General features: G+C 50.1%; 1 protein-coding gene and 2 non-coding genes across 3 annotated transcripts in view; 2 read left to right on the top strand and 1 right to left on the bottom strand.

Moving 5' to 3' along the window:
- LOC137302074 (zona pellucida sperm-binding protein 3-like) overlaps positions 1-24,508 on the top strand; it is a 243,342-nt gene that overhangs the window by 197,828 nt on the left and 21,006 nt on the right. The gene's annotated exons all lie outside the window — the stretch shown is intronic.
- On the bottom strand, positions 4,086-4,167 carry trnal-uag (transfer RNA leucine (anticodon UAG)). Its single transcript has one exon. It is a non-coding gene; the product is annotated as a tRNA-Leu (tRNA).
- Positions 15,345-15,416, top strand: trnak-uuu (transfer RNA lysine (anticodon UUU)). The gene has a single exon. It is a non-coding gene; the product is annotated as a tRNA-Lys (tRNA).

Here is a 24,508-nt window from a genome sequence, read left to right as displayed (position 1 = left end):
CTCCCTATCTCTGAAACCTCCTCCACCCCTACAACCCTCCGAGATCTCTGAGCTCCTCCAATTGAGGCCTCTTGCGCATCCACGATTTTCATCGCTCCACCATTGGCGGCCGTGCCTTCAACCGACTGGGCCCAAAACTCTGGATTTCCCTCCCTAAACCTCCCGCCTCTCTACCTCTCTCTCCTCCCTTAAGACACTTAAAACCTACCTCACCTGTCCCAATATCTCCTTATGTGGCTCCGTGTCACATTTTGTTTGATAATCGCTCCTGTGAAGCGCCTTGGGACGTTTTACTCCGTTAAAGGCGCGATATAAATGCAAGTTGTTGTTGTTGGGGTGGAGAAAGGGTTTTCTTTCTTTTTATGACTCTTTTCTATCTCTCTATTTCTTTCCTTTCTCTGACTTTGTTTTCCGGGTCTGTTCACTGACACACATTACAATCTGTGTCACTCGGTGTCTAACAATGTGAGGCAATGTGTTTTATTCCCGCTGTGTTATCTCTCTGGCGGTTTGCTGATAAATGTTTAACTCGCGGCCTGTTCCCGTTAATGGTCACAAGCAGTAACAGACAGACAGAGCGTGTCTGACCGCCCTGAGATGTGGAAAAGGCATCAGTTTAGGACAAATGCATCAAATCAAATGTTCATCGAGCACCAAGAGAGACAAAAACCAGAGAGAAAGGCAGAATGAAATAGAGAAATAAAAGCTAAATACAGACATCCTTGATGTCTCTCTATTCCACCCCCAACCGTTCAGTGTCGGGTAAAAATGTCAGTGTAAAGAAATGTTCGAGAATCGGCCCAAAGAAGAAGAAACAAAATAACCCAAAACAGCCGAAACCTGGGATCGAACCAGGGACCTTTCAATCTTCAAGTCTAACGCTCGCCCAACTGAGCTATTTTAGCCCCACGTCAAACTGCACTTTGAGTCATCCTCTTGTAATAAAATCTAACCCCGGGTGGAATTGCCCCTCCCGCTCATTCCTCACTTCGGGAGAATGAGACCGACCATCAAGGAGAGATTTTCTGATCCTGTCGTTGAATCTCATTTATATTAAACATTCCTTGAACTCTCTGCCGGGGGGATTCAGAGCTGGGGTTCGCCATGAACCAGCTTCCCCTCAATTCCCAGCTTTATCAGTGAATCGAACAACAAACGCTCGACAGAGCTCAGGTTATATTAATAATAAAAACAGAAAATGCGGGAAACACTCAGCAGGTCAGGCAGCATCTGTGGAGAGAGAAACATCCTTTCAGGTCGATGACCTTTCATCAGAACTCTCTCCACAGACGCTGCCTGACCTGCTGAGTATTTCCAGCATTTTCTGTTTTTACTTCAGATTTCCAGCATCTGCAGTATTTTGCTTTTGTTTTACAGCTTGTATTAATGTTCTGCTGATTGTATCTTAATATTATCTTATTTTTGGCCACTTTAATTAAGTTCACGGACAAATTCTTCCATCGTCCCTTTTCCCACATCGCTTCTCTCTCTCATTCATTCTTTTCTCCTTTCAATCCAGAAGAGGTCGGGAATCAGAGCTCACCCCCCGAACCCTCCGCACACAGAACCCCGTCTACCACTCCGTGTGATCCAAGAGACAATTCAATACATTCCACTCTGTATAAACACTGAAAGCTGACACACCAGGGGAGATCGCACGGTGTTGCACACGGAGTGAAATAAACTGAAGTGTTTATAAAAAGTTACAGATCACAACACGTGTCTCTCTCTCTCTCCGCCATCCCGGCCTGTGCTGTGTTATCCGTTCTCACCCAATGTTTTACTGCTAATTTTGTGGAAGTGCATGACGGGATACTTGACCATATTAACTCTTTATTAACTCACATGATAGGATCAGCCACAAACACAATGTAAGCACAATTGTGTAATTGCGTTTGAGCCATGGTATGTTGATAATTAAGCATAGCACAGCCTGGCCTTCCTTGAGATAAGGACAGAATATATTAATAATAGAGTTGATGAATGGCCATGAAGCCTTGAGACTGGCTCCAGCCTTACTGATAACAAGGAACAGGAATACAGAGAGAAAGAAAATAGCTGACATCTGCTCAGGCCGACGTGATGGCTGTGGATGTTCGGGGGCTGGCTCACTACTTGATTGACCAACTACCTGAGCCAATAAAGAATGTACGTGTACGCCCATATTATGTAACAGGTGGGCGTTTCCGAATGAATTGTATAAACATGAGCTGTTTCATTGACTCGGCGAAGTTGCACCCTCAACCATTGTTTGAGGTGCACTTCCACTTGTATACAAGTTGGGGTTCAATAAAGTTTCTCCTTGTGCTACTTGTTTGGGTGTTAATGCATTTGTATAGTGTTAAGTTTCGACAGTTTTCATCAACATCTTTGAATGTGGCAGCACAAGTTGGTGAAGCCGTTAAAACAGCATCCGGTTCCTTGGCTTAATAATAGAGAAATAGAGCACAAAAGCAAGGAAGTTACGTTAAACGTTTATAAATCATTGTTCAGGCCTCATCTGAAGTATTGTGTCCAATTCTGTGCACTATAATTTATTAAGGAGGTCAAGGTCTTGGAGAGGATGGAGAGGAGATTTACCAGAATTATACCAGGGATGGGGTTTAGTTGTGTGGAGAGACTCGAGAACCTGGGATTGTTCTGCTTCGAGCAATGAAGGTTAAGGGTAGAAGTAATCCACGTGTTCAAAATTAAGAGGGGTTTTGATCGAGTAAATAAGGAGAAACTTCACCCACTGGCGGGAGGGTCGGCAAACAACGGACGCAGATTTAAGATAATTGGCAAAAGAACCAGAAGGGAAATAAGGAGATTTTTTTTTACACAGCGAATTGTTATGATCTGGAACGCACTGCCTTAAAGGATGGTGGAGCTCGATTCAATCGTAACTTTAAAAGGAGAATTGGATAAATACTTGAGTATCTCTCCACAGATACTACCTGACCTGCTGAGTGTTGCCAGCAGTTTCTGGGTTTATTTTTGTGCTTTCCTGACAACCTGCAACTTGCCTCAAGGGCGCAGCTTCAAGCACAACTTTCTTGTGCTCTTCTCACACACAAGATCGCACTTTACTTTCCGACACACGCGCTTTAAAATCTGCCGTTTCCGCACACAGCGTCCTGCGGCACGAGAATTTGAAAGACCTTTCGCTCATGGCCTGTAATCGCTCCTTTTTCCCCACAGGCGCTCTTTACATTTATCCTCTACTCGATTCAATCGCATGTTTCAACAGAACTATTAAGATCAAGGCGGAACACTTCCGATCTTACTGCACCGCCCCAACTTGCCAAATGTGAACCTTTCAACCGCCATTCGCAGCTCTGTAGCGCTGCCCGTCACTCACGCACCTCAACTGCTGAGAGAAAAGAGCCAACAAGCATCAAAACAAAAACCAGTTCTTCAGTTACCATCCCCTGGATCACAAGATTCCACAAGTAAATTTCGTGAACATTCGGGCGGCTGTCTTTCCAGAGACCAGCCCTGCTTTCGTCGTGTTTGTCTGTGGAGCGGTCACGCAGATCGAAATGTGTCGACTGATTTCAAGGCACAAATGAACATTGGTGCGAATGGGACATGTGCCCAATAGAAACAGCGGTCGGAGCAGAACAAACTTAAAGGAGTGAGATCGTGAAAGTGAATGTTAGAGTCGGCAATGGAGCAGGAAAGTGTCCATGAAATGGAAGGAGGAAAGTCAAGGCGGCCTATTGACTGTGGAAGGAAGAAAAAGCTGGGAGAAGAGGCGGGTTTTAACTGTGGAACATCAAGTACAGGCATGTGAGAGTGCTGGGATTTGACGGAATTGAAAGGTTTTCACCAAAACATTTTTCTTTCATGTTCTGAAGATTCATTTCTTGCTGCATCCTGTCAGCACATGTGGCAAAGGAAAAAATCGGTAAATGAAACTCTGTGGAGACTCGGATTCGCACCGATGTTCTGCGACCACAACGCAGAGTGTTAATCACAAAACGATCACGACGCAGCACATGAGGTGTGGCAGTTGTGCCCCAACAACATTAATGGCACGCATGACACTGCTGAGAAAAGAAAGATTTTGGTGATGAGGCTAAAATAATTAACAGCTCAGATTATGGCAGCGGTGGGATTCGAACCCACGCCCCCGCAGCGACTGGAGCCTAAATCCAGCGCCTTAGACCGCTCGGCCACGCTACCATTTCACAAGGGTGTTGTCCAGAATCTCGGAACTGGTGATTGGAAAGCAGCTTTCCGACTCTGACCTTTGAGTCCAAGATTTTTGCCTTGAAAGAATCAAATAAAAGGGCTTTCTTTGCACTGTTGTTGCGACCAGGTGGCTGAGTGGTTGAGGTGATGGACTGCTGATCCATTGAGCTTTGCCAGAATGGTTTTGTATCCCAGCCGCGCCATTACTGCCTTTTTTTGATCGTTCATGGGATGTGGGCATCGCTGGCGAGGCCACCATTTATTGCCCATCCCTAATTGCCCTTGAGAAGGTGGTGGTGAGCCGCCTTCTTGAACTGTTGCAGTCCATGTGGTGAAGGTTCTCCCACAGTGCTGTTAGGTAGGGAGTTCCAGGATTTTGACCCAGCGACGATGAAGGAACGGTGATATATTTCCAAGTCGGGATGGTGTGTGACTTGGAGGGGAACGTGCAGGTGGTGTTATTCCCATGTGCCTGCTGCCCTTGTCCTTCTAGATGTTAGAGGTCGTGGGTTTGGGAGGTGCTGTCGATGAAGCCTTGGCGAGTTGCTGCAGTGCATCCTGTGGATGGTACACACTGCAGCCACAGTGCGCCGGTGGTGAAGGGATTGAATGTTTCGGGTGGTGGATGGGGTGCCAATCAAGTGGGCTACTTTGTCCTGGATGGTGTCGAGCTTCTTGAGTGTTGTTGGAGCTGCACTCATCCAGGCAAGTGGAGAGTATTCCATCACACTCCTGACTTGTGCCTTGTAGATGGTGGAAAGGCTTTGGGGAGTCCGGAGGTGGGTCACTCACCACAGAATACCCAGCTTCTGGCCTACTCGTGTAGCCACAGTATTTATATGGCTGGTCCAGTTCAGTTTCTGGTCAATGGTGACACCCAGGATGTTGATGGTGGGGGATTCGGCGATGGTAGTGCCGTTGAATGTCAAGGGGAGGTGGTCAGACTCTCTCTTGTTGGAGATTGTCATTGCCTGGCAATTGTCTGGCATGAATGTTACTTGCCACTTATGAGCCCAAGCCTGGATATTGTCCAGGTCTTGCTGCATGTGGGCACGGACTGCTTCTTATCTGTGGGGTTGCGAATGGAACTGAACACTGCGCAATCATCAGCAAACATCCCCATTTCTGACCTTATGATGGGGGAAAGGTCATTGATGAAGCAGCTGAAGATGGTTGGGCCCAAGACACTGCCCTGAGATGATTGGCCTCCAACAACCACTACCATCTTCTTTTGTGCTCCGTCTGACTCCAGCCACTGGAGAGTTTTCCACTGGAGCGGCAGCTGAACGGATGGTCTCAATCTTTGTGACAAAATAGTCCAGGAGCTCCTCGCAATTTTTGTGGTGAGGGTGGAGGAGGCAGGGGGTGCAAGAAGTCGGTTTGTGGTCGAGAAGAGATACCGGGGGTATCTTTAGATTCCTGGATAATCCTGGAATAGTGAGCAGTTTTCTGTCTCTCTCTGTTTCGGGCTGGTGAATTAGCCCGGGTCTGTTCACAGGGCGATTCTGCGTTTTATTTCTTCCTCATTATTGTGGTTCTGATATCGAGGTGAGGATTTTAAAATCTGCTCGGAGATCAGTGAAATTAAATCGTAGAAAGTGAAAAAGTCCGAGTCAGTTTTTCACCGTATTTTCTTCATCCGATGTTGCTGATAAATGAAAGTGAAGCTTCTAAAGGCAGACCTTCCCGTCGGGGAATTGACCCCAGTCTCCAGGGTGATGGACACTGATACTCACCACGATACTAACGAGGAACTGGTGCCGGAAGGGGATGTACGTTCACCACAGATGCTTCACGTTTCAGTAAATCTGTTTGAGCTATTTTTTTGGTGACAGTTTGTTTAACTTTCCACGGAGCACTGTTGAAAGAAGAATTACTGACCACTTTTCCATCTCATGTTGGATCATGATGTGGGGAGCGCGGGAGAGAGTGAGACAGAGAAAGACCGACTCAAGAAAACATAGAAAATATGAGGCAGAGACACAGACAGATAGACACAGACACGCATACACATGGAGTGACTCAGAAATATGGAGAGACAGAACATGGATAATTTGGCTGATTTTTGTTCTATTTCTGTCGCAGATTTCGAGAAATCTCACAGATCAATGAAAATGAGCATAAAACTCGAGGTGTTCAATGCCGTGGAATTTTAATTCACTTCAGAATTATTAATTCCACAAGAAACTTGTTGAATTTTGAAACGCAGAGATGAACACGTTGATAAATGATGGGATCTGAAGTCTGTCAGATTTGAACCTGCGCGAGGGAAATGAATGAAATTTTAATCTGTCACCTAAACCACCAGTTAGTAAAAATCACAATTGCTCTGCATCCAGTCCTCAAATAGTCTCCGTACAATAATATTCTGAAAGTGACAATCACCTGTTTTTTTTCTCTATAGTTTTTGTTTAGGAAGAAGCTCGGCGAAGACATAACATTAAAAGTGGGCATCTTATAAATGCTTCCTCCCCGTCGGGGAATTCAACCCCGGACGAAGGTGGGGCATCTCACCAGGATAAGAGAGAAAGAAAGAATGAAAGAAAGACAGAGTCAGTTGTCGTTGTCTAACAAAGAGATGGAAATGTAAAAGGTTCTTTCAACAGTGGCCCGTGGGAAATGAAACAAACTGTCATCAAATAAATAGTTAAAAGAAATGCACTGATACATGAAGCATGTCTAACACCATCTGGGATAAGTGCATTGACATTGCAGCAATTCCTCGTTAGTATAGTGGTGAGTATCCTCGCCTGTCACGTTAGAGACCAGGGTTCAATTCCCCGACGGGGAGATTAAACTTTCGCCGCCTTCAAAAGCTTTTATCTCCAATATTGGATGCGGAATATACAGTGTAAAACTGACTCGGAGTTTCCCACTTTCCCCAATGCAATTTCACTGACATTTCAGCGGTTTTAAAATCTGCTCTCAGCTTCACTCTTCACCTCGATGTTCGACTGGTTTCTGTGATGGTGGGGATTTCGGGAGGAGGCCGAGATGGATCATCCACTCGGCACTTCTGGCTGAAGACGGTTTCTAAAACTTGCACTCACGCGCTGGGCTTTTCCATCATTGAGGATGGGGATGTTCATAGAGCCTCTTCCCGTTAGTTGTTTAATTATCCACCATCATTCACAAATGGGTGTGGCAGGACTGCAGAGCTTTGATCTGATCCGTTGTTTGTGGTATCGCGAAGCTCTATCAACAGCATGCTGCTTCCACTGTTTGTCAAGTAGTCCCGTGTTACTTTCATGTTATTGGTGTGTGTACGTGTTTATGTAGCTAGGAATGTGTGTGTTTGTGTATGTGTGAATATGACTATGTCTGTCTCACTTGTTATATGCGTTTCTGAGTGTCTCTCTCTTTCTTTCTATCTGTCACTTTTTCCCTGCTCACCAAATAATTTTTCTCTGGACCTTGACTAACAAAGAGACAGAAAGGAAGTCTTCTTTCAACAGTGGCGTGTGGAAAGTTAAACAAATTGTCATCAAAGAAGTAGTTAAAATCGATTCACTGAAACATGCATCATTTTCATTGCTGTATGTGAGATCTTTCATGTCTGCGCCTGTTCCGAGACCTGTCTCTCTCTGTTTCGGGCTGGTGACAGCGCGATTCTGCGTTTTATTTCTTGCCCATCATTGTGGTTCTCACATCGAGCTGAAGCGTGAGGGAGAGAGCAGATTTTTTAAATCGCTGTGAAATCAATTTGTGGAAGTGGGAAAGGCCGAGTCAGTTTTTCATTGTATTTTCAACATCCAATATTACAGATAAATGAAAGTGAAGCTTCGAAAGCAGCAATAACCTCCTCGTCGGGGAATTGAACCCCGGTCTCCCGCGTGACAGACGGGGATACTCACCACTATACTAACGAGGAATTCGTGCAGATGTTTGCCGTATGTTCACCACAGATGCTTCACGTTTCAGTGAATCTGTTTGAACTGTTCATTTGATGACAGTTTGTTTAACTTTCCACGGACCACTGTTGAAAGAAAAATTACCGACCACTTTTCCATCTCATGTTCGATCATGATGTGGGTAACGCGGGAGAGAGTGAGACAGAAAGAGACAGATCTTCTCAGGAAAATATAGAAAATATGAGGCACATACACAGACAGACAGACACAGACACACAGAAACAGACACACATGCACATGGATTGACTCAGAAATACTGAGAGTCAGAATATGGATAATTTGGCTGATTTTTGTTCTATTTCTGTCGTAGATTTCGTGAAATCTTGCAGATCAATTAAAATGAGCATAAAACTCGAGGTACTCAATGCTGTGGAATTTGAATTCACTTAAGAATTATTAATTCTACAAGAAACTTGTTGAATTTTGAAACGCAGAGATGAAACAGGTTGATGAATGACGGGATCTGAAGTCTGTCAGATTTGAACCTGCGCGAGGGAAATGAATGAATTTCTAATCTGTCACCTTCACCACCAGTTAGTAAAAATCACAATTGCTCTGCATCCAGTCCTCAAATCGTCTCCGTACAATAATATTCTGAAAGTGACAATCACCTGTTTTTTTATCTCTATAGTTTTTGTTTAGGAAGAAGCTCGGCGAAGGCATAAAATTAAAAGTTGGCATCTTATAAATGCTTCCTCCCCGTCGGGGAATTCAACCCCGGACGAAGGTGGGGCAACTCACCACGATAAGAGAGAAAGAAAGAACGAAAGAAAGACAGAGTCAGTTGTCGTTGTCTAACAAAGAGATGGAAATGTAAATGGTTCTTTCAAGAGTGGCTCGTGGAAAATGAAACAAACTGTCATCAAATAAATAGTTAAAAGAAATGCAATGATTTCTGAAGCATGTCGAACACCATCTGGGATGAGTCCACGTATAATACAGCAGTTCCTCGTGAGTATCCCCGCCTGTCACGCTGGAGACCGGAGTTCAATTTCCCGACGGGGGTGTTTAACTTTTTCAAAAGCTTTTTTCTCATTTATCTACAATATTGGATGTGGAATATACAGTGTTACTGACTCGGAGTTTCTCAATTTAATTTCACTGATATTCCAGCGGTTTTAAAACCTGCTCTCAGCGTCACTCTCCACCTCGATGTTCGACTGGCTTCTCTGATGGTGGGGATTTCTGTGATGCTGCTTATTTTGACCTCTTCCTTAAAAATCCTTTGTAAACAATTTTACAACACCAAGTTATAGTCCAGCAATTTTATTTTAAATTCACAAGCTTTCGGAGATTTTCTCCTTCCTCAGGTAAATGTTTCAAGATCTCCTTGAAGCCTACGCATTTATACATTTATAGGCTTCAAGGAGATCTTGAAACATTTACCTGAGGAAGGAGAAAATCTCCGAAAGCTTGTGAATTTAAAATAAAATTGCTGGACTATAACTTGGTGTTGTAAAATTGTTTACAATTGTCAACCCCAGTCCATCACCGGCATCTCCACATCATTAAAAATCCTTCGTCACAAAGCAGTTAGGCGTTGCCTGTTGCTGTGGTTCGGATGCTGTAACTACACCTGAGCTGTGGTGCTGTGATCGTATGGTGGTTAGTATTCTATATTGTGGTCATAGCAATCTGAGTCACGGCATAACTTTCTCACCTCTTTTATCCTCTGCCACACATACCAAAAAAAGGCAGCAATATATCAATCTTAAATTTTTTAAGAAATATTTTTTGATGGTGGTGAAAACCTATCCATTCCTTTAAATCCCAGCACTCTCACATGCCTGCACTTGAGGTGCGTGAGCGACGGGCAGCGCTACAGAGCTGCGAATGGCGGCTGAAAGGTGCACATTTGGCAAGTTGGGGCGGTGCAGTTGGATCAGATGTGTTCCGCCTTGATCTTAATAGTGATTATAGGCCATGAGCGAAAGGTCTATCAAATTCTCGTGGCGCAGGACGCTGTGTGCAGAAACGGCAGATTTTAAAGCGCGTGTGCAGGAAAGTAAAGTGCGATCTTGTGTGTGAGAAGAGCACAAGAAAGTTGTGCTTGAAGCTGCGCCCTTGAGGCAAGTTGCAGGTTGTCATGAAAACTGCGATAGTGAAAGCTCAAAAATAAACCCAGAAATTGCTGGAAATACTCAGCAGGTCAGGCAGCATGTGTGGAGAGAGTTCTGATGAAATATCATCGACCTGAAAGGATGTTTCTCTCTCCACAGATGCTGCCTGACCTGCTGAGTGTTTCCCGCATTTTCTGTTTTTATTATTAATATAACCTGAGCTCTGTCGAGCGTTTGTTGTTCGATTCACTGATAAAGCTGGGAATTGAGGGGAAGCTGGTTCATGGCGAACCCCAGCTCTGAATCCCCCCGGCAGAGAGTTCAAGGAATGTTTAATATAAATGAGATTCAACGACAGGATCAGAAAATCTCTCCTTGATGGTCGGTCTCATTCTCCCGAAGTGAGGAATGAGCGGGAGGGGCAATTCCACCCGGGGTTAGATTTTATTCCAAGAGGATGACCCAAAGGCTAGCTTGACGTAGGGGTGAAATAGCTCAGTTTGCGAAAGAGTTAGACTGAAGATCTGAAGGTTCCTGGTTCGATCCCGGGTTTTAGCGGTTTTTGGTTATTTTGTTTCTTCTTTGGGTCGATTCTCGAACATTTATTTGCACTGACATTTTTACCGACACTGAACGGTTGGGGATGGAATAGAGAGACATCAAGGATGTCTGTATTTAGCTTTTATTTCTCTATTTCCTTTTGCCTTTCTCTCTGGTTTTTGTCTCTCTCGGTGCCCGATGAACATTTGATTTGATGCATTTGTCCTGAACTGATGGAGGAAGTTTGGCTTGTGGGCTGGGGGAAGGGAGGGAAACGGCAGAGGCAGCTGAACGGATGGTCTCAGTCTTAGTGACAAAGAAATCCATGAGCTCTTCGCACTTGTTGTTGGAGGTGAGGGTGGAGGGGGCAGGGGAGAGGGGTTTAAGAAACCGGTTTGTAGTGAAGAGAAGCCGGGGGTTATCTTTACATTCCAGGATGATCCTGGAATAATGAACAGTTTTGGCAGAGAGCAGGACCTGATGGTGCTTTAAGTGTTCCCGCCAGATCTGGCGATGAATGGCTGAACCAGTTGTCCGCCATAAAGGTTCAAGTCTGCGACATTGTTACCCGTTTCTGTCTGAAACTGGTGAGTGTGTAAATAGAAAGTAACAGAAAAAAAGCATTTTCATCCAGCAAACTTAATTCTGATCATTATTATAGCATAAAACCTGAACAGCCCATCCCTCAAACACTGATATAAAACCAGTCCCAGGACCCTGAGCCGCTGTGAAAATGCTGTGATCCCGACCTGATTCGAACTCGCAGTTTTCTGATCGGGAGTCAAACGCTTTCGGTTTTAGCACGAGTTAAAGTCGGGTCCGTCAGAGGGAGATCGGTACCGACCGCCGCCGGGACTCTCGGAGGGCGAGAGGCGGAAGCAGCAGCAGCCAGACCGCCTCAACAACAGCTCTCGGAGCCCCGCTCTCGAATCCAGCCGCTGCCGGCGGAGAGCTGCCGGTCCCGGCCTGAGCCGTGTCTGGGAGCCGCCTGCCGGTCTCTCTTTACTGAACGGGACCGATCCAGGTGCAGCTCACACACAGGCCCAGGAATCCCACTCCGGACAGATTCACTTCTTTAAACCTTGTTTAGATTCAGTGAATTGGGATTTAATTCAATCCTCATCTGCCCTCCGCTCTGTCAGTTCAGAACTTTATTTAAACCGATACTTGGAGCTCTGTTTTACAGGGTGTCGGCTGTTTAAATATTTCTCAGTCCCACTACTCCCATTAATAACACTTTTTGCTGCGAACTGCTGATTGATACAAAGTGCCCAGGAATGAGGGAATTTCTCCCGGGGATCAGGGAACTGACTCGGATTCGGCTCAACCCTCAAATCCACAAAGTTTTTGTCACTGCTGCTGTCCAGGATTAAAGGAAGGGACCGAACCAGAAGCGGTTTTAAATTATTACTGACAAATCAGGGTCAAAGGCAAAGGATACAGTCTGCTTATCTGCAGGGCTGAGCCCCTGCCCGCTTCACTGTCTGTCTGTCTCCCGGTTTATCCGTCTGATTGAGTCTCTGCTTCATTCTCTGGCTCTTTGTTTGCTGTCTGCAGGCCTCCCGACCCGACTGACTGACTAACTACCGGACCGTGTGTCGGAATGAATGACTGGGACTGAGTGTCTGCCTATTTATGGACCTGAATGGCCACATTTCTCAGTTCCTGCCTTCGCTCTGTGTCACGGGCCTGTCGCTGTCTCTCAGGATGACAACACACCCACACCCTTCACACACCGCCTTTGACGACTGAACGCAGGTTTGCTCAGTCTGTCCCCGCAGCTCCTTCGGGAGTTTAATGATTTAGAAATGAAAACTTTTTCCTGTGTGACTTGTGAAGTTTTGATCAGTGAAATGTTTGTGAAAGGGAAGGATTGAGAGCTTTTAGTGAGGGATAGAAGTGATGTTGTTTAACAGAGAAATCACACGATGTGGTGTCGTGGTTATCACATTTACCTCACACGCGAAAGGTCCCCGGTTCGATGCCGGGCAGGAACATTATTTGGGAATTTGCTCCAGGTGAATCTCCAAGGTGAGTTTCTTCTCCTGTGAAAAGTGGGAGATAATTGGCTTTTCCTTTTAAATTTAACAACGGCTGCACCACATTCCTGGTGTCAAAAACACTGAATATTTTAACCAGACTCTTAAAATACAGTCTTTAAAATGAGAACGGATGAAAGTTCATCACATGCAAAACACAATAACTTTCCCACGTGTCACTGTCACTCGGTAACCATGTTAGTATTTCCGTCAGTCAGTCTGCAGAAAGTTATCGCTTCATTAATGGCGATTACAACAATTATTCATCTTTTACAGAGTTTCATCAGTTTCATGTGTTCATTTAATAAAGTTCATAATTGTTTTGGACAAATTATTTCCCTGACCGGGAATCGAACCCACACCGCGGTGGTGAGAGCCCCGAATCCGAACCACCAGATGCCGCGCAGTGGATCGAGCAACGGATCGGCACAGTTGATACAAAGAACAAATTAAAAATTAAAAACAGAAAATGTTGCGAACTCTCAGCGGGTCAGACAGCCTCTGTGGAGAGAGAAACAGAGGGAATGTTTCAGGTCGGTGACCTTTCATCAGAACTCGCTCCACAGATGCTGCCTGACCGGCTGAGTGTATCCAGCATTTTCTGTTTATAGTTCAGATTTCCAGAATCCGCAGCACTTTACTTTTGAAATTAGAAAGTAGCCCAAGTTGATGAAAGTTGCACCAGTGAAAATCCTGGGTGGAGATTTAGAGGATGCGACAGTGGGAAGGGCTGGACTGCGATTCGAACAGTCCTCCAAGCAAATTTCGGGGAAGTCATCGAAATTTAAAAGAGGACTTGGAACGGGAATAGAACGACAGGCTCACGTGACAGGGCATTGGTATTCGGAATGTACAAAATGCAGTCCCCACTGCTCTGATGACCTGAATCAGACAAATAGTAATTCACAACACAGGACAAATCCATTTGATTTGAGTTTTGGAAACCCATTCACGACAGCAGCTGTCTCCCATCAGTTTACTTTTCCAAACTAAAGGGTATGAAGCTTGCACGAGTGATGATCTGTGCTGTATTATTTCTGAGCAGCAGACTCACTTTGCCCCATCAATGCCTATTTGTTGGAAGGCGCAGTCCCCATTGGTCGAGGGGATCGGTTTCTCGAGCTGTGATTCACCATCGTCTATTTCAGGAATATTCCGGTTTGCTGAAAATGAGATGAGATGAAACGAGCAGGTCCAACGAGCCGGTCTGCAACACTACACGGCATCTACAAAGTTGTCTCTTGCACTTACAGTGAAGCGGAGGGCAGTTTTCACCCTTAAACCAACAAGTTAGGTGGCGCAGTAAATAGTGTAGATGGGAGCAGGAAGTAGTGAAGGGACATTGATGATTAAATGAGAGGGTAAAACTGTGGCAGATGGAGTTCAATGTGGGGAAGTGAGATATAATCCACTTAGAACATTAAAAAGATAAATCAGAGTATTTTCTAAATGACGAGAAACTAGGAACTATGGAGGAGCAGAGAGGTTCAGGGGTCCATCTCCAGAAATCACGAAAAACTAGTGGACAGGTACAAAAAATAATTAATGGAATGTGAGCCTTCATCTGAAGGGGCTGGAATACAAAGGGTGGAAGTTATGATAAAGATGCATAAAGCTCTGGTTAGACCACATCTGGAGAAATGCGTTCAGTTCTGGGCACCGTACCCCAGGAGGGACATATTGGCCTTGACTGGGTGTGGAACAGATTCACCAGAATGATACCGGGGCTAAAAGGGTTATATTATGAGGACAGGTCTTGAAGACGAGACTTTTATTCCCTTGAGTATTGGAGGTTAAGGGGTGATCTAATTGAGATGTTTCAGAAGATGGGGGGAGGGGAGTGGAAGAAGATGGTTTGTAGTGGAGAAGAGAAGCCAGGGGTTATCTTTACATTCCAGGATGATCCTGGAATAGTGAGCAGTTTTGTCAGAGGAGAGCAGGACCCGATAGTCCTTTATGTGGTCCAGCCAGATCTGGTGATGAATGGTTAACCAGTTGTCCACCATAAATGTTCAAGTCTGCGTCCCTTGGGCTCACAGGAGTGGAAATGAGGGCAGTACTAGGAGGATCGACCAGGGTGAGAGAAGAGTAATGGTTTTAATGGGGAGAAGGGCATCAAAGATGGAGGTGAGGGTCTGATCGAGCAGATGGGTAGCTGCAGAAATGTCGTGGTGAATGGAGGGCCAAAGTCCAGACAGTTAGGAATTTGAAAGTGCTGTTGTAAGTGACCTGGGGGAGAGTTTTTTCCAGGGATGAACACAGAAGGAAGTGGGTTAGTCCCACTCCCCTGCTCTTTCCCCATATTTCTCCAAATTTTTTCATGTCAACTATTCACTCAATTCCCTTTTGAAAGTTACGATTGAACCCACTTCCACCGCCCTTTCAGGCAGTGCATTCCCGATCATAAAGACTCGCTGCGTAAAAAAATCTCTCCTCATTCCCCCGCCCGTGGCTTTTTTGCCCATTGATCTTAAATCTGTGTCCTCTGGTTATTAACCCTTCCATCACTGGAAACAGTTTCTCCTTATTTACTGTATCAAAACCTGTCATAATCGTGAACCTCCATTAAACCTTCTGGGTGTAGTCTCAGTGCCCTTCCTGCTGATTATCCCTTTAGTTCTCATGTGGTCTAGCGGTGAGGATTCCTGGCTTTTACCTAGGTGGCCCGGGTTCGACTCCCGGTGTGAGCACAACAGCTTTATCGTCCCAGCCTCGCAATTTGCCTGCAGTCCGGGCTGTGGCTGCTGCTTCCTCCCTCGCTTCTGTGTCAGACCCACAATCACACTGACAAATGAGGCAGACCACAGCTCTTAAAGGGACAGTGCACTAAAAGCAACAATGTCCAGACAGGTCACTCAGCAGCTCATGGCCAAGTGTTTGACTACAATCCTTTTATCATTCACTGTAAAACCCGAGGCTCAGTGAAACACTCACAGAATATTCTGGAAAAACTCAGCGAGTCAGGCCGAATCTGTGGAGAGAACAAACCAATTAACTGAGAGTCTCAGTGAGACAAGGAACGAGACACGGCTCTTCACAAATTGTCACGGGATCTTTTACACCTCGGAGCAGAAAGAAGGGACCCCCATTAAACACCTCATTCAAAGGACAGCACCTCTCACGATGCAGCTCCCTCTCAGCATGACACAGTCAGTCTGGATCATGTGTCCCAGTCCTGGAATGGGAGCTGGAACCCACACCCTTCTAAACACCAGCCTGACTCCCTGGTGTTCCTCCCACCCCCGGCTAGTCATGAAACAGACTGTGCCACTCCCAGAGTAACTGATGAGCACAGCCTCAGCCCTGGGTCCCGGTCTGCACCATAACTGCAGCCTGTTACCGCTCATAGAAAGTGGGATTCCTGTGTTCATTCTGTGATGTGCATTGGGGGAGTGGGACTACATGGATTGGTCTTGCATAGAGCTGGTATGAACTCAATGGGCCGAATGGCCTCCTTCCGTGCTGTAACCTTTCTATGATTCTATGATTCCATGTGGGTGGAGAGGAATACAAGGAAGTGATCAGAGATTGCCTTATCCATGATTGACACGATCGGGAGTAGAGAGGCCACGTGTTTGCAAGGTCGAGGGGCTGGCCATGAATATGGGTCGGGGAGTTTCTATGCAGGGAGAGATTAAGGGAGGATAAAGTATCACATAATAGACTTGTTTTAAAAATTGAAGCCCATGGGATTAAAGGGAAAATGGCAGCGTGGATACAAAACTGGCAAAGGGGCAGAAAACAGAGAGTAGTGGTGAACGGTTGTTTTTCAGACTGGAGGCAAGTATACAGTGGTGTCCCCCAGGGCTCAGTATTAGGACCACTGCTAGTTTTGATATATACTAATGACCGGGACTTGGGTGTACAGGGTATAATTTCTAAGTTTGCAGATGACACGAAACTCAGAAATGTAATAAACAATGTTGAGGATAGTAACAGACTTCAGGAGGACAGAGACAGACTGGTGAAATGGGCAGAAACATGGCAGATGAAATTTAATGCAGAGAATTGTGAAGTGATACATTTTGTTAGGAAGAATGAGGAGAGGTAATATAAACTAAATGGAACAACTTTAAATGGAATGGAGGAATAGAGAGACCTGGGGGTGTTGTTACACAAATCTTTGAAGGTGGCAGGACAAGTTGAGAAGGCTGTTAAGAAAGCAAATGGGGCCCTTGGCTTTATTAATTGAGGCATTGAATACAAAAGCAAGGAGTTGATACTAAACCTTGATAAAACACTGGTTAGACCTCAGCTGGAGTATTGTGTTCAATTCTGGACACCAAACTTTAGGAAGGATGTCAAGGCCTTCGAGAGGGTGCAGAAGAGATTTACTGGAATGGTGCCAGGAATGAGGGACTTCAGTTATGTGGAGAGACTGAAGAAACTGGGGCTGTTCTCCTGAGAGCACAGAACGTAAAGGGGAGACTTGATAGAGGTGTTCAAAATTGTGAAGAGTTTTCATAGGGTAAAGAAGGAGAAACTTTCCAGTTGCAGAAGGGCAGTTACAACACGGGTTAGATAGAGAGCAAAGCTCCCTCGACACTGTCAAATCAAACACTCCCAGGGAGGGTACAACACGGGTTAGATACACAGTAATGCTTCCTCGACTGTGCAGTTTCGATCCCGCCTCAGATTTCAGAAAAAAGGTTGGTTTCCTGGACACTCTGCTGGTGTCTCTCTGCATCTCTGTACTCAGTTACACCGCTCTCTACCTCCCTCTGCTGGTGTCTCTCTGCATCTCTGTGCTCAGTTACACCGCTCTCTACCTCCCTCTGCTGGTGTCGCACTGTATCTCTGTACTCAGTTACACCGCTCTCTACCTCCCTCTGCTGGTGTCTCTCTGTATCTCTGTACACAGTTACACCGCTCACTATCTCCATCTTTTTTTCTTTTCTTTTTTAAATTTTTTTTTCGAAAGAAACTTATGAAATTGGACAATGGAAGTGATTGAATGAAAGGAGGATTCTAAAGACATTGAGTTGTTTTCTGAAAGACATCCAATCGTATCACAACAGCGAATCATTGAATTGGAGTCAGGTGACTGCAGGTTGAGTATAAAAGGTGCTGGTTGGTGGGTAAAATGATAGTGGAGTTGTTTGGTATCATGGGGGGTTTAGTGGTGAGAGGTTAATCACTGTGGTACTGACAACGAGCAGAGCAGAGCCAGCCAGCCTGAGGAGAGGAGAAGGAGACGAGAGGAACCATCAACAGGAAAGGAGGGAGAAGGAGAACACCATCACCATCAACATCAGCCGTGAGGGGTGTGCTGCTGCGGGTTCGGCCGTCAACACAGAGGGAGGAAGAGGAGGTCGGCGCCGTGAGGTGTGGACGGCTGGAGGTAGGGGGAGGAAGAAGACCATAAAAGGACAGGGGGTTTCCCCCCAAGTGTCTGGCCCGGGACAGCTGGAGCTGCCTGGGTGAAGTTACTTTTCTTTTGTTTCCATCCTTGGAGGACTGAGCCGAGGCAGCTTCGGCTGTCTAGGGGAAGACATCTCCTCCCCACTGCCCACCAGAAGGAAGAAGGTGCAGCCCCGCCCCTCTTCGACCCACTTCAGCGGCAGCCCACCCCTGCGGACTCCCTCCTTTCTTTGGGCGCCATCCCTCCCTCACTTGCTCTCCTGCTCTTGTGAGCTATACCTCTTAAGGCATAAACATCGGACAAAGGAGCCCCTCTCCCAAATTAATATTGGCAGACGTGGGAGAGGCGGTTATCCATTAAGGCCGTCTCCATCCATCGGCCTGAGACTATGGCGTCACCATCTTCGCCGGTGCCGGGACCCAGCAGGACGTATGCGGGAGTTGCCGCGGCGGCCGCTCCTGCTGTTTCTGCCGCTCCTGCTGGGCCGGCGCCGTTTCGCCTCTTGACGAGGAAGAATGGGGTCAAGGCCTACGCCCACCCCAACATGACCATTGAGGCCTGCGTGAAGGCCATGGCCGAGGTTGTCGGCCCCTCGGCCATCGTTGCGGCCTCCAAGGTCTACGGGAAGGCTGTTGTCTTTTTGAGGTCCGAGCGGGCGGTGTCCCTGGCCCTGAGCAAGGGGCTCACGGTGGGCGGGACTTTCCTGCCGGTGGACCCGCTGGAGGCCACCGCGCAGCGGGTTGTCATCTCCAACGTCCCGCCCTTCCTTCCGGATGAGCTCCTCCTCCCCCACCTGCGTCAACTGGGGGAGGTGAGGTCGGGGATAACGCCGCTGACGCTCGGCCTCAAGGATAACAGCCTCCGGCATGTTTACTCCTTCCGTCGCCAAGCCTTTATTACACTGGCACGGGAGGAGGTGACGGAGGGGGGCTTTAACGCCCTCCATGACGGGACAGCCTACCGTGTCTTCTGGACGGCGGAGGGTGGGCGGTGCCATGCCTGTAAGGAGGTGGGACACCTAAAGAAGAACTGCCCCGCCTCCCAGGCCGCCAAACAAGCTACGGCGGCCAAGGCTGGCGCCGCCACCGCTCCTCCCCCTAACCCCGCCCCCGCGTCGGGAGAGTCAACTGCGCGGGCGGAGGTTGCCGACGAGGCCTCCGCCGGGGGGGAAGGAGGGCACCCTCGGCCGCGAAAAGCGCTGAAGAAGACGAGGCACCAGGAGGCTGGTCCCCGGGACGTTAACGGGTCTAGCCAGCCCAAGGCCGTGGTCGTGACCGCGGCTGATCAACATCTCGCGGTCGCGACAGAGCCCGGGCTGGCGGGTAGTCAGGAGGGAGCGGAGGTGGGGGCCCCAGCAGACATGGGGCTCCCCCTCCCTCCGCAACCCTCCAGCAAGAAGAAAAGGCGCCACTCCCTGGAAGCGGGGGGGAAACCTGCTAAGGGACGGCCCCCCGTGGATGGGGAGTTGGCGCCACTCGCGGATCCTGCGGCCCCACCCGTTACATCTAAACAGCGGCGGGGGTCTTCTGCCTCTCGGGGGGAGGAGATCGTGCCCGTGCCGCCCGGGGGGGATGGAGAGACCCTGCTGATAGGGGGGGTCGCGGATCCGCCCATAGACATACGTACCCCGTTCACCGGGTCGGGCGTCCTGGGTGCCGGGGTGGGCGAGGCCGAAGAGGCCGGATACGTCTGCCCTCGGCTCGACCTCTCCCAGGACCTGCTCGACCTGGTGGCGGGGTTTAATAAAAACATGTCACGGGCCGGGTCGGTCGGTGGCGACGTGGGTGGGGGGACCCCCTCCTCCCAGTCTCTGGGCACGGAGCCGGGGGAGGTGGGAGAGCTGGAGTATACGTTCTCCCCGGTTTCCCCGGTTTGCCCCTATATCCGGGTGCCTGTTTTTCACCGCCCGGAGGATGGGGAGGGTCCCCGCCCGGCGCCGCCCTCTGACCCGGAGCCCCCGGTAGAGCCCGGGGGGGACTCCTCTGCCGACGATCCGGGGGGTGGGATCGTGACAGAGGCGGGGCCGGCCGGCGCGGCCGTCTCGTTCTCCGCACCCTGTGCGGGGAGTGGGTCGGCCGCGAGCGACGATGACCCGGAGGAGGTCGGGGACTCGGTGGTGGGCACTGGGGAGGATTTGGAGTTCGCCACCAGTGAGGTGGTGGACGCCCTCGTGCCCGACACCGAGTCTCTCCTCATCCCCGTTGAGGAGCTCCGGGATTTTGTGTCCGTTTGGAGCCATCGTCGCGATGGCGTCCGGCTGGCCCTCGACCGTTGGTCGGAGCCGGCGCAGTTAATCCGCTCGGTCCTGGCCGCCGTCGCGTCCGTGGCCGCGGAAGGGGACGACGGCGGGGTCGGGCTGCGTCGGCTCAGATCCCTCCTCACCGGGCTCTTGAGGGAGTGGCGGTCGACTAGCGGCCCCGCTCCCTCCGCGCGTTAGCTTTAAGTAGGTTGCGCTGTGCTCTGCCATGGAGATAACCATAGCCAGCCTCAACATCAACGGCGGCAGAGACGCCCGCCGTAGATTTGACAAGTTCTCGGTCCTGCGGGACGGGAAGTATGCGGTGTGCTTTCTGCAGGAAACCCACACCGTTCCGGGAGACGAGGCCACGTGGATCCTGGAATGGGGAGGGGGGGTCTACTTGAGTCACCTCGCCAGCGTTTCGAGCGGGGTGGCCATCTTGTTGGCCCCGACTTTTCAGCCGGAGATCTTGGGGGTCAAGGAGCCGGTGCCGGGCCGCTTGCTCCACGTAGCCCTTCGCCACGGGGACGTGCCGCTTCACCTGGTGAACGTGTACGCCCCCTGGTCCGAGGGCGAGCAAGTGAGCTTCTTTGAGGAAGTGTCCACTTACCTGAACTCCGTCGACGCCGGCGAGTGCATTATCCTCGGGGGGGATTTTAACCGTACCCTCGAGGCGAGGGACCGCTCCGGTCCCGCGCGTGCCCGAACGGCGACGGAGAAGTTGAGGGACCTGGTCGGGTCCTTCGACTTGGTGGCCGTCTGGCGGAATCTCCATCCCGACTCCGGCCAGTTCACCTTTGTGAGGGCCGGAGGGGGGAGCACCAGAATCGACCGCCTGTACGTTTCGCGGGCGTACGCCTCCTGCGTCCCGTCGGCCTCCATCCGGCCGGTGTCGTGCTCGGACCACCACCTGGTGTGGATGGAGCTCGCTCTGCTCCGCGCCCGGTCGGGGTCCGCGTACTGGCACTTTAACAACCGGCTGCTGGAGGACGCGCGGTTCCGGGACTCGTTCCGTCTGTTCTGGAGCGACTGGAGAGGGAAGCGGGGAGGCTTCTCCTCCTTGAGGCTATGGTGGGACGTGGGCAAGGCTCACGTCCGCCTCTTCTGTCAAGAGTACGCGAGGGGGTCGACTAAGAGGCGGGAGTCCGAGGTCAGGCGGTTGGAGCAGGAGGTGCTTGGCCTGGAGTCCCGTCTCGGTCAGGCCGCCGAGGATCCGGCCCTGCGGCAGGTGTACGAAGAGAGGAAGGACGCTCTGAGGGACCTGCAACTGGTCGGGTCCCGAGGAGCGTACGTGAGGTCGCGGCTCCAGCTCCTGCGGGACCTGGACCGCGGCTCTCCCTTCTTCTACTCGCTGGAAAAGCGGCGGGGGGCTCGTAAGCAGCTCCTTACGCTGTTGGCCGACGACGGGTCCCTCGTCTCGGACCCGGAGGGAGTCAGGGCCCGTGCTCGATCTTACTACGAGGCTCTGTTCTCTCCGGATCCGTCCAGCGAGGAGGCGCGCAGAGTTTTGTGGGAGGACCTGCCGAAGGTCGGCCCGGAGGACGCTGAGCGTCTGGACGCTCCCCTCAGTTTGGCGGAGCTGACGGGCGCCCTCCACCAGCTCTCTAGGGGCAAATCCCCGGGGCTGGACGGGCTGACCGTGGAGTTCCTCAGGGCCTTCTGGGACGTCCTGGGGGGCGACTACGCGCGGGTCCTGGGGGAATGTCTGGCGACCGGGGAGATGCCCCTTTCGTGGCGCAGGGCGGTCGTGGTCCTGCTGCCTAAGAAGGTGGATCTCCGCAACCTTAAAAACTGGCGCCCGGTCTCCCTCCTCAGCACGGATTATAAGGTCTTCGCCAGGGCGATGACTGCTCGCCTCGGCACCGTGCTGGACCACATGATCCACCCCGACCAGTCCTACACGGTCCCGGGCCGGACGATCCACGATAACATCCACCTGGTCCGGGACCTGATCCACCACTCCCAGAGGGCTGGTCTGTCGGTCGCCTTCCTTTCCTTGGATCAGGAGAAGGCGTTCGACAGGGTGGATCACGAGTATCTATTCGGGACTCTGCGCGCTTTTCGATTCGGGTCGCATTTCGTCGCCCGGATCCGACTTCTGTACGCCGCCGCGGAGTGTCTGATTAAGGTTAACGGATCCTTGACGGCGCCCCTTCGCTTCGGGAGAGGAGTGCGTCAGGGGTGCCCCATGTCCGGCCAATTATATACCATCTGCGTAGAGCCTTTCCTGCACCTCTTGTGAAAGAGGCTGTCGGGACTGGCTCTGCTCGAGCCGGGCGTGGAGGTCGTCCTTTCGGCTTACGCCGACGACGTGCTCCTCATGGTCACCGATCCCCTTGACTTGCGGAGAATGCACGAGTGCCAAGAGGTCTACTCTGCCGCGTCCTCCGCAAGAATCAACTGGGAGAAATGTTCCGGACTCCTGGTGGGTCAGTGGCGGGTGGACTCCCTGCCGGAGGAGCTCAGGCCTTTCGCCTGGAGTACCACGCACCTCCGGTACCTGGGAGTCTACCTCGGCCCTGCCGAGGAAGCCTGGCCGGCGAACTGGGAAGAGCTGGAGGCCAAAGTCGCCGCTCGCCTGGCGCGCTGGACAGGACTGCTCCGAGTGTTATCCTACAGGGGTCGAGTGCTGGTCATAAACCAGCTGGTGGCCGCCATGTTGTGGTACAGATTGGTCACTTTGACCCCACCCCCCGAGTTTGTCGCCAAGATTCAGAGGAAGTTCGTCGACTTCTTCTGGGCCAGAGGGATACACTGGGTCGCTGCCGCGGTCCTGAGTCTCCCGCTTAGGGAGGGCGGTCAGGGGCTGGTGTGCGTCCGCACCCAGGTGGCAACTTTCCGCCTTCGGACGCTGCGGCGATACCTGTACGTTGAGCGTCCTCTTAGATGGCGTGCGCTGGCGACGTATTTTTTCCGCCAGCTGCACGGCCTGAACTACGACACGCAGCTCCTGTTCGTCTCGCTGGTGGGCGGCCGCATGTCTTTGCAGGAGCTGCCTGTCTTTTACCAGGATCTGCTCAGGGTCTGGAACATGGTCGCCTCCGGTCGGAGCTCTCGCCCGTCAGGGGTAGCGGCCGTCCTGCAGGAGCCGCTGCTCGGGAATCCGTTCCTCCGCGATATCGGCTTCGGCCACTCGCGGCTGTCGGTGCGGAGGGCCGTGGCCGGTCAGGTGACCAGAGTCAGGGACGTCCTGGATGGCGGTGGGTCGGGTTGGTTGGAGCCGTGGGCGCTCGCCGCACGGATGTCCTCGTGGCGTGCCGGGGACGCGGCCATCGCCATCCGGGCGTTGAAATCGGCGCTCGGCCCTGACTCCACTCGGGATGTGGAGGCGGCTCAGGCGTGCGGAGCCATCCCGTCCGACCTGACCCCCGTTCGGACGGAGTTCCTCCTCGGCGCCAAACCCCGGAACCTCCCTCGGGGGGCCGCGCCTCACAACTTGAGTCGTCTGTATTGGCCAGAAAGGATCCAAGATGTAGCGAATGACCTGCAGTCATGCAGAGCTTCGACCAAATGGATGGACACCACAAGTTCATCCACAACAGCCAGGCAGGTGCACAGCAGAGACTTCAATTAAGTCCTTTGATTCTTGAAATATTCTGTTTCTCTATTCTTCCTACCAAAGTGAATAACCTCATATTTCCCCACATCAGATGTGCCATCTTTCAGATGAGACATTATACTGAGGCCCTCTCTGCTCTCTCAGTTGCCTGTAAAAGATCCCATGGCACTAATTTGAGGAGGAGCAGGGGAATTCTCTCCAGTGGCCAATATTTATCCCTCAACCTACATCACTAAAGCAGATTATCTGGTCATTATCACATTGCTGTTTGTGGAACCTTGCTGTGCACAATTTGGCTGCCCCGTTCCCAACATTACAACAGTGACTCGACTTCAAAAGTATTTCATTGGCTGTGAAGCACTTTGGGGCGTCCTGAGGTTGTTAAAGGTGCTATAGAAATGGGAGTCTTTCTTTCTTTCTATTTTCTCCATCGTGTTCCTTTTATGATCAGCGTTCAATGAGGCTAAAGAATATTTAAATCTGATCGAAATGAGACTCTCATGTTCTCCAACAGTCTGGCTCATCACATTGGTGTTTCTCTGAGATCCAAAGTCTTGACAGCTGGTTTCATTGCAAAATGGTTGAGGTTTTCAGTCCTGGATTATGTGATGAGATATGTTGC

This window comes from Heptranchias perlo, chromosome 35 (assembly GCF_035084215.1).
Source record: "Heptranchias perlo isolate sHepPer1 chromosome 35, sHepPer1.hap1, whole genome shotgun sequence".
NCBI classification, from domain to species: domain Eukaryota; kingdom Metazoa; phylum Chordata; class Chondrichthyes; order Hexanchiformes; family Hexanchidae; genus Heptranchias; species Heptranchias perlo.
The sequence above is the reverse complement of the archived record's forward strand: the minus strand, read 5'-3'. Positions and strand labels throughout refer to the sequence as shown.